General features: G+C 43.3%; 2 pseudogenes; one reads left to right on the top strand and one right to left on the bottom strand.

Annotated features, from left to right (window-relative positions):
- The window catches only part of LOC149281436 (transmembrane protease serine 3-like), a 28,795-nt pseudogene extending 16,001 nt beyond the window's left edge, over nt 1-12,794 (top strand).
- A 1,196-nt stretch (nt 12,795-13,990) lies between these two features.
- Nucleotides 13,991-15,391, bottom strand: LOC149281437 (uncharacterized; annotated as a pseudogene).
- Nucleotides 15,392-15,965: the final 574 nt, after the last annotated feature.

The raw sequence follows: 15,965 nt of genomic DNA on the forward strand, positions 1-15,965 counted from the left end.
CATTTTGCCCTTGTCTGCTCCAACCCAAGGTCTTACAATTTCAGCTCCATGTTCTTCACCGAAAACCCAACAGAGCCACACTGAAGAGCTTAACTTATTTCACAAATCCATTATAAACAAAAAGATAAAAAATGGTGACTCTCCCTTTAAATACACCATAATGTGTCAATAAAATAATCAGAGAGTGTTGTGAATGAATGAATGCCTTATTAACTAAAAGCTGTCACTAAATAGAAACCATTATATATCAGATGATTCAATAAACATGACATTCTATAATTCTATAGTAAGTTATTAAAAAACGTCTGTATTGGGGTCCATGGGTGGCAAAAGGGAACGGTAAAAAAATCTTAAAAGATGTAAATTGTTTCTAAAGGGATGGTCCAGTAGCAGTGGCTCACAAAATGTTATGATAAATGGCACATTTATTGATTACTTTACTGATATGAAATAAAAATATCTATTTTCCCCCCCGTATCAGGTTTAATACAACCAATCTGTTTACCGAACTATGGAGAGGATTTTCCAGAGGGTAAAATGTGTTGGATATCAGGATGGGGTGCGACAGAAGAAGGAGGTATACCATATAAATACATTTTATTTTGTTCAGTGAAATGATGATAAATCACTTACAATCTAGACCGTGTCAACTGCTTTATGAGGAATGCATTTCATTGAAATTGTCTTAAATGCCCGATACAGTCCCACCAACAAATAATGCATATTAAAGTCCTTATATGGAAGTACTTTAATATGAAATCTAAAGACACACTTAGCTTTAGGAGAAGCTGCAGATCCAGTGCTGCTGCACACTGCTTCTGCTATCTGGGTTTTGAGACAGTTTAGCTGAATTTGTGTGATTTCTCATTTAACCCCTGGAACTGTTGAGCTGGCTGGCGGTGAGAATAGTGTGTGTGTTAGGGTGATCACATGTTCCGGATCGCCCAGGACAGTCCCGCTATGGGACTTTAAGTTCCGGGTCCCAGGCAGCGGGATGCGGCCAGGACTTCCCACTGACTTCAGCGGGCGGTCCCGTGGCGTCGGTGGGAGTTACCCCTGACATCAGTGGGAGGTCCCGCTGACGGCGGCGGGAAACACTCCCATTTAAAGGAAAAATGGGCAGGGAGCGGGGCGTGTCAAAAATCTGCTTCCGCGACCCGGAGGATTTGGTTCTTGACCCGGAGAACCGGAGAAGGAGCGCTCACCCGGCAATCTCCAAGTCAAACCCGGAGAGTTCCCAGGTATGCTTATTGCTCCAGGGCCCCAAGTGCCTTAATCTAGCCTTGGCCACAGTGTATGGCCGCGCACATCGAGCCGGAAGCTGCAGGACCCAATCTGCCCCTGCTGGGGCAGTAAAAATGGGTGTGTGTCAGATGGCCAATCCGGGCCTGATACGCATACTTGGGAACTCTCCAGGTTATGGCGGAGAACTCCGGGAGAAACGCCGCTTCTCCGGGTCGGCAAAAGACTATTTATCTGTCCATTTGTATTTTTATTTACTTTTTTATGTTTTATGTTTATTTCCTTCCCGTTTCGAGGCTTTCTCATACTGTATGTTGTGATAATAGTTTTTTTCTCTATTGAGGATATTCAAATAAACGATTAAAAGATCTGATTTCTTTTTCCCCCCACTCTCTGACGATCTCCAAGAGACTTGATTGTATCACGGCCCGTTGCCATGGAAACGGCTGTGTTATTACTGGGCAGATATGGAATCGTAGCGGGCGGCATGCTTGCGAAGCCAGGCAAAGGGTTTCATTTTTTGAAAGGCGAAATTTGTCGTGCGGCTAGATGATTATTTCGGCAACAAATGACCTTTTCTCAGTGAAACCGTACAATGTAGATTAGGACGCATTTTGCAGATGTTTATTACAATATTCATAATAATAATAATAGTTACCTGCCAGCTGTCCTGGATTTACCAGATCAGTCTAGATTTCTGTCCAATGATGCTGGCAATCTTGTATTTTTTTATCCCAGATTTAAACTTTTTTTTACCGTTTATTATTAAAAAGAAAGTCATTCATGGGGATATCATCCCTTAGCCTGTCATTAGTGGACTCTAGCTGGTCTAGTATATACATTTTATCGACCTGGCATGACATACAGCCTTTAACTCTTTAACCTTGGCCAACCTCTTGGAAAAAAGACAAGGAAAATACAGAAATATAACATTTTCTATATGTCTTTGCTTTTTTTTTAGGTGATACCTCTCAGACGATGGATTACGCTGGCGTTCCACTGATTTCCAACAGAGTTTGCAATACGAAATACATCTACGGGGGTGTTATAAAGCCATCGATGGTGTGCGCAGGCTTCTTGGAAGGCGGTGTAGACACCTGTCAGGTAGGATATCAGCATTAAATATTAATTGCATCCTAAATGAAGTCACGCATGAAATAATAGCCAAACCCTTATTGTTCATCAGATAGAAAGAGAGAAATAATACATATGTTTTTTTACAATGTGGCTGAGCGCCCATGACACTGAATCATTCGCTTTCACTTTAACCCTCTATCTGCAGTGTGCTAGGTAGCCCTGGCACTCAAGGGTTAAAAGAGCACCTCTATTTGATTTCTTATATATATGGTTTAACTGCTCTGATACGGACTTTATAAACTCTTGACAATGAGGTTAATGATATCTTCGCGTTTCTACGCCGATGCGTAAAATGGCTGAGGAGGCCGATTTGCGAAGACCGTCCATGTGCCGTTCTATCAAAATTCCCGTCATGTTTCTCTCCCAGTGGTTGGAAAGTCTCGTCCTACAGTAATAAAAGTAGAAATAAGGTATTAAAATGCATTTATTTATGCATCTGTTCATTTGTCTTGGTAGGGGGACAGTGGTGGTCCTTTAGCATGTGAAGACCGGAAAGTGTGGAAATTGATGGGGACCACCAGTTGGGGTGTTGGCTGTGCCTTGAGATATAAACCAGGTGTTTATACTCGAATTACATCATTTTTGGACTGGATCCATATCCAGATGGAGGTAAGTCCGTGCAAGCGAATTATTTTCACCAGGAACTGGAAAGCAAGAGAGTTTGGGCAGGTTCAGGGGTCTCAGGGAGCTTTGGGACTTTCAATACTGATCCACCAGGATGGTGATAACACGTTTCATGAAGTTCTTAGAGTTCTTGGTCTCATCATGAGGTCAGCAGGTGATTATTCTGTTCTCACGCTACTTCCACGGGCATTCCCACCCAATAAAGCTGAGGGCAACGTCTGTTACAATTTGTACTTTGGGTGGCACTGACTTTCTCTTCACTAAATACTGATGTAAGAACACCCATGGCCAGCAGCCCTTATAACATGTGCTTGGTCATTGACATGATGTGGTTGGTACCACCATAATAGACATACAACACAGGAACTGGAGACCCTTCTGGATTTGGAGGCTCCAGGCATGACTGAGGATGTCTATCCCTGTTCCCAGACTAGATAATGATAGTTTTATTTAAACTGCACCACGGCACTTAATCCAGGTCCAGATTTTACTGCCCCTCCTCAAGCCACAGGGTCATTCTTTCCCTAAAAGAGACATATCATCAGTAGGGGAAACCGTTAGATCCGGGCTTCGCAATTTTTGGGGGGGTTCAGTGGTTCTAGGAAACTATTTGAGAGGCGGTCAAAGATCTCAAAACAAACACTTCCTTTTACACAAAATTAATTTAATCACAAGATATAAAGTCTGTTAAAGCAGCCTCTGCGAACCATAATTAATTCAGAAGACGCGATACGGAGGCAATTATACTAAACTGGACCCTAATTATAACAGGAGTCAGCATGAGCATTCTGTTTCCATGGTGATTGCTCCACATTTGAGTGAAGCCCTTTTTCTTTAAGTATAAATAGATGGTCGTCTCCCCTTAGCAATCAGGAGAATCTTTATTCTATATGGACCGTTCCGGTTGTTGCCATAGAGATAAGAACACTTAAAAACTCTCATCTCTTTTATTTTTATTTTTTATCTTTTGGATCCATATAAAGTAGTTTTCCTAGAATGATATTCCTAGAAACGATTGTTTTCTGAAAGATTCTGAATTAATAAAGACCAAGTAGGATAGAAAAGGATAGGATTTTAATCTATCATGAGGGTGGTGGATGAATAGAACAGCCTTCCAGAAGAAGTGGTAGACGTTAATACCGTGGGGGGATTTAAACACGCATGGGATAGGCATACGGCTCCTGAATCTAAGACGAGACCAACGACTGATTAAGGTTTGAGTCTTTACAGCAGGAGAAACGGGCAGACTGGACGGGGGCCGATTGGGGCCGATCTGTTGTCAGATTCTATGTTTCCTACGTCTCCTATCAGCTTGTTTTTCATGTAATAAAAGCCTGATTAGGTACTCCGTAGATACGGTCGCTTCGCTGACATCCAGCTTCTGCCGGGTTGAGTTGTAGAACCATAAAACGCTTTATTACATTATCCACGTTTCAACGGTCTGTTATCAGCAAGAAGATGATAATAATAAAATAAGAGCGCTGGCTGGAGTGAGTTACTATTACTATAGTGTTACTATTATCTTTTATTTAACTTTATTTTATAATTATTCAGATTATTGCTTTCAGGTCCGACATCCGTTAAAGGCATAGCCAGGAGATTTCATCCAAATTACCTTTGGTTTCCCATGATTCCAGATTCCGTCACACTATATGGCCATATATTACTTCGCCCGCCTAAGTAGAAAGTTGTAACCTGCTTCCCGTTGTTCTAGCCCATGAGCATCGTTGAGATTGACGATTGTTGAGATTGTCGGCAGTCTTTGGCTGAACCAACATTATCAAAAGAGGTTACCGTTCTAACGATCTCTCTTGAGGAAGTTGAGGTGGCTGCCTCCATCGTATACTGCTAGGATGTGTCAGGGAGGGGAAGCTTGGTCCTCTTGCCTTAAGGCTGGGATGGATTGAATCTCCAGGGTGGTTTTGGAGTCCATAGTCTAGGTCCTCGATCCGGCCGTGTGTCTCCAAGGGTTTAATGTAGACACTGCTGGACCTTGGGACCCCTCGGAGCCTTTTAAGCCAGGTGTGTGATGCAGACAATTTTCAGAATGTCAGCCAAAAAAGTGTAGCTGGATCCCTTGGACATGTATATATTTTTTTGGAGAGGAGGCCATGGTCCCCTCCCTCAGACATCTCAAGTGGGTCTTCTTTGTGGGGCAGGGCCAAGAAGGTCTGGTCCTCCTGCTGGCCATTGGGCCTCCTGCTCGGCCATGTTTTTTCAGGACACATAAAATGTTTTCATATTGATGAACAGCCCAGATAAAATGCTGCCCTGCAGTATGGAGGATGTATAGACTCATGGAAGGAAGCCAATTAGTCAGTTATACATCCTCCATACTGCAGGGCAGCATTTTATCTGGGCTGTAAGATTTATGTGTCCTAAAAAACATGGCTGATGTGGTCACCCTAGGTTGCAAATAATGTGATGTGCCACCCCAAAAGATAAAGACTGGAGAACCTAGTCCTCATCGCGGCCCTTAAAGGATGGCACTTGTTTCACCTTCTCGTAATAAAACGTAATAAAAAGAATAAAAATATAGGTTTTGGAAAAGTGACAGATCTGCTCAGTTCGGAATATTATCGTTTATGATCCCGGAGAACTTTCTCCATGAGAAGGTTAAAGTCGTCCCAATAAACCCATCGGCAGATAAGCAGAAGACACACTACAGGTGAAGACGGTAAATGGAATCAGAAGTCTCAATCAGGTGAGAACGCGGTGACGCTATGTAAGCAAATCACTAAAATAAAATCTGTTCCCAGGTATGTATATACGCATGTGGGAATAGCTGTTTCAACAACAGGTTTAGCAGGTATGGCACGTGCTACCGTTGAACTACAACTCCCATAATCCTCAGCAGCTAAAAAAAGTAATCGGAGGGTAGGGTGTAGATTGATGGCAGCGGAAGAGCTACCGGTTAACTGCTGTAAACTCGTTATTTGAGCAGATCTAATAAACACAATGAATTCCATGGCACGAAATAGGGTCCCGCATACACAACGCGCATGCGCGCACACGCACGCACACTATCACATGTGTATATTGAACAAAGCTGGGGCAAAGGGTGTATCATTTATAGAAGTATTTACCAACCCGCAAAGATTACTGCCGCCCTCTGTGCTCACACTGTGACAGAGACATGGCACACCGGCCTGATAACCTTTTGTACAGATTGCTACTAGTCAGGCAGATAAGATAAGGTTGTGTTTGGACACCAGGGCTGGGGCAAATTTAACAGATAGTCTAATATACAGCTAGATCTAGAATTCTGACTCACCAGGGGATTATTATAACTTTCTTACTTATTTAAAAAAAAGTCTAGCTTTGTACGTAATAGTGAATATAGGTGGTAGATAAGTGGAACAGCCTCCCAGCAGAAGTGGTAGAGACTAATGCAATGATGGAATTTAAACATGCATGGGATAGGCATATAGTTCCTAAATTTAAGATGCAACTAAAATAGATTAAAGTCTTTAAAGCAGAAAAAAAAAGGGCAGACTAGATGGGCTGAATGGGGGCTGATCTGCCGGCAAATTCTCTTTCTTGTTATGATGCTCAGGTGGTTGATGTTACTTCTTTGTTAATGCATTTTGCTTTCAGAAATTTGGAGGAACACGCAAAGCAGTCAACATATAAAATATTGTGTAAAATCTTCGAGTCAGTTATCCATCATCCCTGTAACAATAATAATAATAAATATAATAAATATAATATAAGATGAATATAATATAAAGTCAATATATGGCTTTGCTCTTCAACTTATTCATTGCAACCATTCCAAATTCTAATTCGTAGCAGCGATATATATTGTGGTCAACAGCGAAATGTGAACATAAAAAAAAAGAAATTAAACTGAAAACAATAAATTAGAAGACAATCTAAAGATATATTTATTGTTACGGGATAGATATAGCGCCAGTAACAAATTTCATTCTTGCAGAGAGAAGAAAGAAAGAAAAATTTGCCTTTTCAAAATGTATCCAGTCTGCAATAAATCAACCGTTCAGCTAAATCTATCTGGAAAAGCAACCGACTCCATGTGGCGGCAAACAAACGCGATTAGAGGGATAATCATTCAGCGGCCTGTACTGGACGCGCTCGGCGAGAAAGACATCTGTGGATCACAATGCACCCGATTTACCGCCTTCTAATGTTTTCAGCACTGAAATAATTATTTTATTCACGTTAGGAATTGTAAAGAAGCGTTACTTTTGACTGGGAAGACAATGCGTAGGGAGAAGCCTTTACTGTAAAGACAAATAGATGGTCTATGTGAAAAGAGACACCAGGATCTATTGTTTCGAGATGCTTGGATGTCACCTGCGAAGACAAAACAAGCACATGAGTCTCGTGCTGCAAATGTGATCACCTGAAGTGTGTTTACAGGCTCCCCGCTGGAACACTTTCATCATTGGCCTCTTTATTTAAAGATAAATATCCTATGGGGAAGGCTGGTGGCCGTGTCCAGGGCCGTGCCTAGGGTTTCTTGCATCCTAATTGATAATGGCTAAGTTACCCATCTTCTGCATGTACTAAACACTCATCGTGGTGCCTCCACCAGTTTAGCCTCACAGGTAGCTGATAAGATGTGGACTAGGCTGACCATGGCCATGCACCTGGTGGTCTAGGTTGAAGGAACCAAACCTATCTGTGCTTCTGGTAAGCCAAGTATCCCCTCCCTTGCTCCCATGCATGGTCTCGATAACCAAAATTATTACTATGGCATTCCCCTATGGCGTTCCCATAATGTCAGCCTAACCAGGTAGGAGGAAGGGGAAGTAGCAATTAATTTGGCTTCCTCCAAGACTACTTCTGCTTCTGGCCACCTATTCCTCATCCCTTATTGCCCATTTTGAACCACTCTTAATGCCACCCAAATGAGTTTGGTCTGCTTTAGTCCTAGGCCTTCTAACGCCTGTAGGAAGGGAAAGCGTAATAATAAGTCTTGGGGGTCCTGGAGGAGAGCAGGTTGACGACACTATGCAGCATCTTCTCTCTTCCTTAGACTTTATTGATGTAAGATGGCAAGGAGAACGGGGACGGCAGATTTTTTCCATCAGATGTCAGGTCTACTTGACTCCCCAACAGAAGACCAAGGACCACAGCCACTATATCAGTATCATCACATAGAGACAGGTCTGATAATGTTTGTACATTCAGGGAGCATTGTTCTGGAGTAATTATCATTACTAATTAAGAAAATGTAATTAATTAATTAAAAAATAATAATAAATGCAACAGAAGTTTTGAGTGACATGTTTATCCTACCAGTTGGCATGTAGTTGATACATGTGCTTATAAACACCATTTTGAACCAGAGAAAGAACTAATGTGTGTCTGAAGCTTATTTATTTTGTCCACCAACACAAAAGTAAAAAAAAAATTGAAATTGTTGGTTCTGTAACCTATGTTATATTTTAGAAAATGTACTAGTTTATTAAATATTAGGGAATATTCCCCCTCCGCCTCCTGATATATTGTAAACTTGTAGGACCAAAGGCCCTTTTCTCGCTCTGTTCTCCTGACGTGTGTTAATATTATTGTTAATTATTATTCATTTGCCCCCATATTGTAATAGCTCTGTGGAATATGCATGGTGCTTTATAAATAAATGAAATTAACTAAAAAAGTTAAGAGAATTATCTTTAAGCCCACAAGAGCACTTTTAAGCCCAATCTGGCTTTGGTGTGTTGGGTTTAGGTGATGGCAGCCGCCGGAGTATTTTCATCTGGTTACTGTACCCTGCCATAATTATGGATGAGAAGGAACATTACGGTCGGGGACCGAAGAAGCAGCGTCACGATTTGTCTGAGATGTGATCCGTGGAAGAAATGACTGATCTATAAACCCCCAAAAAACAGCCAGCACCAAACGCCAGAGCCTAATGTAATGTAATAAAATTACTTTCAATTATTTCTATTTTATTCTTTCAGTTTCTATTATTTTTAATTCTGTATACTGCCAACTTTAATGTTTTTCCTATTGTAATAGCGCTACGGAACCTCCTGGCATCCTGTAAGTAAGTAGAGTTGAAGCCTGGCTTTTTTACATAGCTCCGACATGCCTCGATCCGGACTTACATAAAAAAAAAAATCCAACATGCGCGAACAATGTATGGAACTTTTGAAACAAACTGGTAAATAGACTTGCACATGGACCAAAAACCATTCGGACAATTTCTTCGTTTCATTTTCGGACAATAATTTAGTTTCCTGCTTTTTCGGTTCAGACGAAATACTCTCTCACGCTCTCCTTCACGACCTCTCAAAGGCCCCAACTTCTCCGCCGACCGCTTCTGCGTCCCCATCTCTTTTTCCGCAGCTCTGCTTCTTGTCTTCTTGTTCTTCTGTATTCTTTTTCTTCAGTCTTCATTCTTCGCTCGTGCTCTGGCGGTCCCACAGAGAAGAAGTGAGTGAGAACATTGGCCCACATTCTAAAATTGGTGAAAATATCACTTTCCACCTTTTCACGGCCAGTTACATGGCACGTGTCACGGAGTTTACAACACAAAGCACGCAACATGTTAACAAGTAGAGTAGTAGTAGCCTGTGTCATGATGTTAGCAAGCTATTTGTGGTTTCTGTGCTACCTTCACGATAGGAGTTACCCCAAAACGGGGTGAAATCGTGCGTTTCTTATGGTATCTCTCCCAGGAACAATACTTTTTACCCCATCTCTACCCCAGGGGACTGTAGAAAAGTGAAAAATCCACATTCTAAGGTTAAAGTCTATTGCTTGGTGGGACGATCTGACCCTACAAGTCCAAATAATAAGATATTCACTAACGCCGTATGACTTGACCCCGCGTAGGAAAAACAAAACGGAAACAACTACAGTTGGTTGTGTAGCTGAATATTTTGTGCTGGGACCCACGCACTTTCTTATTCAGTGTAATATTGAAGTTGGCAACATTCGAACTCAGATAACAAGAGATCCAAACAGATGGGAATGACTAGTGGGAATGATTCTGGGGTGTATCCGTGCCGAGCTGTGCCAAAGCAAAGATTTATGAATGGATACAATTGTGTTGGGGGTAGGGTCACCTGGGTGGACTCGCCTTTTCCTATGTCATGAGACGAGATTAAACCATCAAGACCAGGCATATAAAGAGATCCGCTGAGTGTACGCTCAACCCTACGCTCAAACCCACCATATCCCCGGCAAGACTGAGACCAAAGACCTGCAATGGAATACAAGGTGTTCTGCTTATTCGCCATCGCCCTGATCGTGGGCTCCTTCAGCTCAGCCCATGGACAGGCAGCTCTCAGTAAGTACCAAAATCCCCAAAAGCGATTGGTGAGTCTGCAATAATTCATTTAAAAGCAAACCCATTTTATTAGGAAAATAATGCATTTTTACTAAAAAAGGAAATATGCATTTGTGACAGCACCATACGGAACCGAATTTTTTTCCATTACCATAGGGATCCCTTGATTTCTTACACCTTTGAACATTAAATGGTTAAAATACACAATAAAAAAGAGAATTTATTAAATTTAGCTTTTTAGTTTGATTAATTAGTTTATTTTTTGCCTTTTTGACGCCAAATAAGACCAATTTGGCCATTTTAATCAGTCGTTGGTCTCGTCTTAGATTCAGGAGCCGTATGCCTATCCCATGCGTGTTTAAATTCCCTCACTGTATAAACGTCTACCACTTCTGCCGGGAAGCTACTTATCTACTACCTGCTCATTATTTATTACACCTTTTATTACACCTAAGCCTCTAGTTTTAGATTATGACCTCTTGCTCTAGGAGAACCACGAAAAACTCATTAAAAATTTGGGAAAAAATTCTGTATAATTGATAACACCAAAACGTTTCACTTTAAAACATTTTATGGAATGTTTGTCAGGTGATACAAAATTGTTGCCGTAGGAACTAAAAAATCCTCTTGAAAAAAAAAACATTTAAATTTGATATAATTATAGAAATATCATCTCATCATTTATATTAATACTGTACCTGCTTGACAGTAGATGACTAGAGCATTGACTGACTCACCTATGCGAAAGCAGGAACATCCTATAGTTTTTTCTTTAATTATAGCAACATATATAATTTGCTGGCAGATCGGCCCCATTCAGCTCGTCCAGTCTGCCAGCTTATCCTGCTGTAAAGACTCAAACCTTAATCAGTCGTTGGTCTCGTCTTAGATTCAGGAGCCGTATGTCTATCCCATGCGTGTTTAATACCCTCACTGTATTACCCTCTACCACTTCTACTTGGACACTGTTCCACTTATCCATCACCTTCTCAGTAAATTAACACTTTCTTACATCACATCTAATACCCAATTTGGACACCTGCAATGTTAAAAAAGGTTTACACAAGGACCTAGGCCTACTAATGGTACAGTTGATGAGTAACCCAAGTGGCCCATGACCCATGTTATTAGTTATTTCTTCCCATCCGTGGCTCCATTGGCAGCCATACTTTCTGCGTGTTTATCATGGGACTCGCACGATGGTCTTCAATATTCTGATTGTGTTAATGTCTCTTGTGTTGTTTAGCTCAGGCCCAGTGCTCTGTAGAACCGGTAGCGAGAGTGAACTGCGGACCACCGGGAATTTCCGCCTCCGAGTGCTTTAACAAGGGCTGCTGCTATGACAACACTCTGCCAGACGCCATCTGGTGCTTCTACGCTCGGCCAGACGATGGTAAATATCTCTAAAACCCCAATGAGAATAGCACCTTTTCAACTGTTAACTAATTAAATTACATGGAATATGCTTTTGGGATTACTTTTCAACCTTTGGAATACCAGACATGATGGGATAAGAGTTTGGCACCACATCACTTTCCCCTGTCCCTTATTTCCCTTTTCTTCCCCTCAGTGCCCCCAGTGCCCATACCTATCTTCTACCATCTGCCACCTGTGCCCATACCCTCTACCACCCTCTCCACAGTGCCCATACCCCCCTGCCACCCTCTTATCCAGTGCCCATAAAACTCTGCCACCCTCTCCCCCAGTACCCATACCCTCTACCACCCTCTCCCCCAGTGCCCATACCATCTACCACCCTCTCTCCCAGTGCCCATACCCTCTACCACCCTCTCCCCCAGTGCCCATACAACTCTGCCTCCCTCTCGCCCAGATCCCATACCATCTACCACCCTCTCCCCCAGTGCCCATACCCCTCTGCCACCCTGTCCCCCAGTACCCATACCCTCTACCACCCTCTCCCCCAGTGCCCATACAACTCTGCCTCCCTCTCCCCCAGATCCCATACCATCTACCACCCTCTCCCCCAGTGCATATACCCCTCTGCCACCCTCTCCCCCAGTACCCATACCATCTACCACCCTGTCCCCCAGTGCCCACACAACTCTACCACCCTCTCCCCCAGTGCCCATACCATCTACCACCCTCTCCCCCACTGCCCATACAACTCTGCCACCCTCTCCCCCAGTACCCATACCCTCTACCACCCTCTCCCCCACTGCCCATACCCCTCTGCCTTCCTCTCCCATCACTGTCTGTACACCCCTGCCTCCCATTTAGTGTCCGCACCCACCTGCCCCCTCTCTAACCGTGTTCCATACATATTTGCCCCCTAGTGTCCATTCTCCTGTGCCAAATCCACCCTGTGCCAATCCCTCCTGTGGCAACATCTCCCTGTCACCCCTCTGCATACCCCTCTGTGTTGCCGGACCCTGTCTATTAGATACATTAACCAAGAGGGAGCAGAGGTTTTAAAAAATTAGAAGTGCACCATCCCAGTAAAAATGGAATGTTGAATGCACTGTACTTAATGTGTTTTTCCTCTTCTTTTTTAGAATGCCTCTTATAAATGGAGCTAAAAGCAAACCAGTCTCTGCCAGTGAAACAAACCATCCAAGGAAAATATCATCAACCCGTATAGTGGATGAAAGATCAGACCCCCCGATGTAAAACGAATACCTTCTGTGTGTTAATTTGTTACAGCCAGGCACGTGTGTAATTTAATAAAACATGCAAATTAAAATGAACATGCTTTTCTTGTGTAAGTTGATTTAGATGTAATAAAATAATTTAGATGATCTGAAAGACACAGAAAAACTGCACAAAACACATAATATTAAAGAAAAGCACCTAAACAGGCGGCTGACCTGGTATAAGGTCATAAGAGATTTATCATTAAAAGCCTTATCAAGGAAACATTGGCATGTGTTGGCTGGGTGCTACCCTAGACCTGACCCACTGCAAAACCCCAGCCACCTTCACCTACTATGCCCGACACCGCCGTTGTCTATGCTGATGCAGCTATGACATCATATCCAAGTAAACCATGTTTTGTGGATGCCTGTTGCTGAGTTTTCTATGCTCCATACTGATCAAACTAACTGGCCCATGAGTATATATCAGAGAGGCTACCACCTCTGCTGGAGCTTAGACCCTGAAGATCCAGCTTTTTGGTGAGGGAGCTGGACTAGCTTTTTGGTGGGTGAGGGGCAAGAAGATCCCTTAGGGGAATGCCATCCCAAAAGAACAAGAGCTGGACATGGTCATCCAATGTGGTTCTTCTTTAAGGATTAGTCACTTGGGACCACCTCATGATCTTCAGATGGAAGCATTGCACCAAGAAAAAGTCCCAAGGTCACATACACAGTAGCAGTAAATCCCCTAGCCAAGCCAGTAATGACAACCCATGACACAAAGGTATCACACTTTGGCCATTTGAAACAACAATAAAGTACATGGCCAAGACAACTTTAAAATATACTTCACCCTTTTGGGGGTAAAAGATAGGAAACAATCCATCTAATCACTCTATGAGCTCTAAAATCCTGATCCCATTTAACCATTTCTTAGATTTGATCACTTTTCAGAAAATCTACATTTTACAGATGCATACACTAAATAAACCTGTGTAATGGTTAATTCTAATTAACAATATATAAATATATATACTGTATATATAAAAAAAATCAATGTTGGACCAACTAAAGGTATCAATTGCAACTAAATACTCCATATAATAGCCAAGGGAAATACTAGTGCTATCATTCATGATGGCCAGCAGATCTGGAGTCCCCTCCTGAGACTGCTGTTGATGAAGGTCTGGACCTACTTGGTGGTTGTTTTGATTGTCCGCCAGGTTTCAGCTCCATAAAGTAGGACTGATTTCAGGCTGGAGTTGAACAGTCCAATCTTTGCTGCCAAAGACAGCCCTCTGTAGATCCAGGTGAGCTGTAAGAAGGCCACTCTTGCTTTGCCAGTCCTTGCCTTAACAACGACATCAGTGCCACCCTGCTGGTTGAAGCTGCCCAGGTAGGTTGAAGCACTGTACTTTTTCCAGGGGGCTTCCATTCAGTGTGATTGGGTCATTGCTGATGGGGTTTATCTTGAGGATCTTGGTCTTCCCTATGAGGATGTTGAGACAAATCTGTGATAGCGTGGCTGCCACTATGTTGGTCTCCTCTTCCATCAGCTGTTTGCCGTAAGAAATGAGTGCAAGGTCATCGGCAAAGTCCAGGTCACAACATCCATTGGATTCGATTTCTGGGCTTGCTTGTCTTAATAGTCCAATAAATGGTGGGAAAAATGAGAAAGGATGACAAGAAGCGTCATTGTCTGATTTTGGTTCGTACATGGAAGCTGTGAGTTGCCCTCCATTGATCACTCTGCAGGACATTCCATCATATGAGTTCTTGATCACCATGAACAACTTTGCTGGGATGCAGTAGTGTTTAAGGAGCATCCAGAAGGTCTCTTGATCCATGCAAGTTGATGTACAATAATGGGTTCACCTACAAGGACTGCTTGACTATGATGCGAACTATTGCTATCTGGTGTGTGTATGATCTGTTCTGCCGGAAGCCTGTCTGCTCATCTTGTAGCTGTGACGTCCTTCATTCTCCATACCAGGGCCCGGTTGAAAACTTTACCTGGTCCAGGAAGGAGTATGATTTTTCTCTATTTGTGTCAGGATCCACCCTGCCTGCCAGGATTATGCACTAATCATTCACTCTCATGTTTTCCTACAACCACTAGTGGCCGCCCTTCTCTCTCTGGAGCACCCAGACCTCGTTATTGCAAGCAGCTGGGCCTTGTTACCTGGATTAACCCTGCCTTTATAAACCTGCCTGCCCTTCAGTCAGGGCCTTTGAATGAATGTGTGAGGAGCGCTTGCTCTGGCCCTGTACCTGACCCTGTATTCTTCCTGCCGTGTGCCCTGCCAGTGAGATTCTTGCCATTGGGCCTCCTACCAAAGAGGATTATTACCTGTACTTACTTGTCCTGCCAGTTTCCTCAATATCATAGTATCCTGCCTGTGGTGTCTTTCTTTACGCCTGTCTGTATCTTCCCTCAGCTATGTGGCATTGTGGGGTACAGACGGAACCCCAAGGATCCCCTGTGACTGGGTTCCTACCCCACCTGCTTACCCGGTTGCTGACAATTTGGCATAGTTGCTTAGGTCCAGGGGCGGGCTGGGGCGGGCTGGGGCGGGCTGGGCCGGGGGGCAGGGGGGCAATTGCCCCCCAGGCCACCCGAAATCTAATCTAAACGGCCGCTGGGTGCTGATGCCGCCGGCCGGCGCTACTTTAATATTTTTTTTTAAATTTAATATGGCAAGCCGGATCGGCTATTAAATGAAAAAAAAATAGGATTAAAGCAGCGCCGGCCGGCGGCATCAGCACCCAGCGGCCGTATGCGATAGCCGCCAAGTGATGGGAGCAGCGTGAGGGGTGAAAGCTCCGCCCCCTCGCACGGACCTTTCACCCCTCACGCTGCTCCCATCACTATGCGGCCATCAGATTGTTGGAAATCGAATCTAAACGGCCGCTGGGTGCTGATGCTGCCGGCCGGAGCTACTTTAATACTTTATTTATTTATTTTTAATATGGCAAGCCGATCCGGCATATTAAATAAAAAAAAAAAAAAGGATTAAAGTAGCTCCGGCCGGTGGCATCAGCACCCAGCGGCCGTTTAGATCAGTTTTCCAGCAGTCTGATGGCCGCATGCTGATGGGAGCAGCGTG

The sequence above is a fragment of the Sceloporus occidentalis genome, unplaced genomic scaffold (genome assembly GCF_023333645.1).
Source record: "Sceloporus occidentalis isolate IW3139 unplaced genomic scaffold, rSceOcc1.0.p SCAF_132, whole genome shotgun sequence".
In the NCBI taxonomy this organism is placed as follows: domain Eukaryota; kingdom Metazoa; phylum Chordata; class Lepidosauria; order Squamata; family Phrynosomatidae; genus Sceloporus; species Sceloporus occidentalis.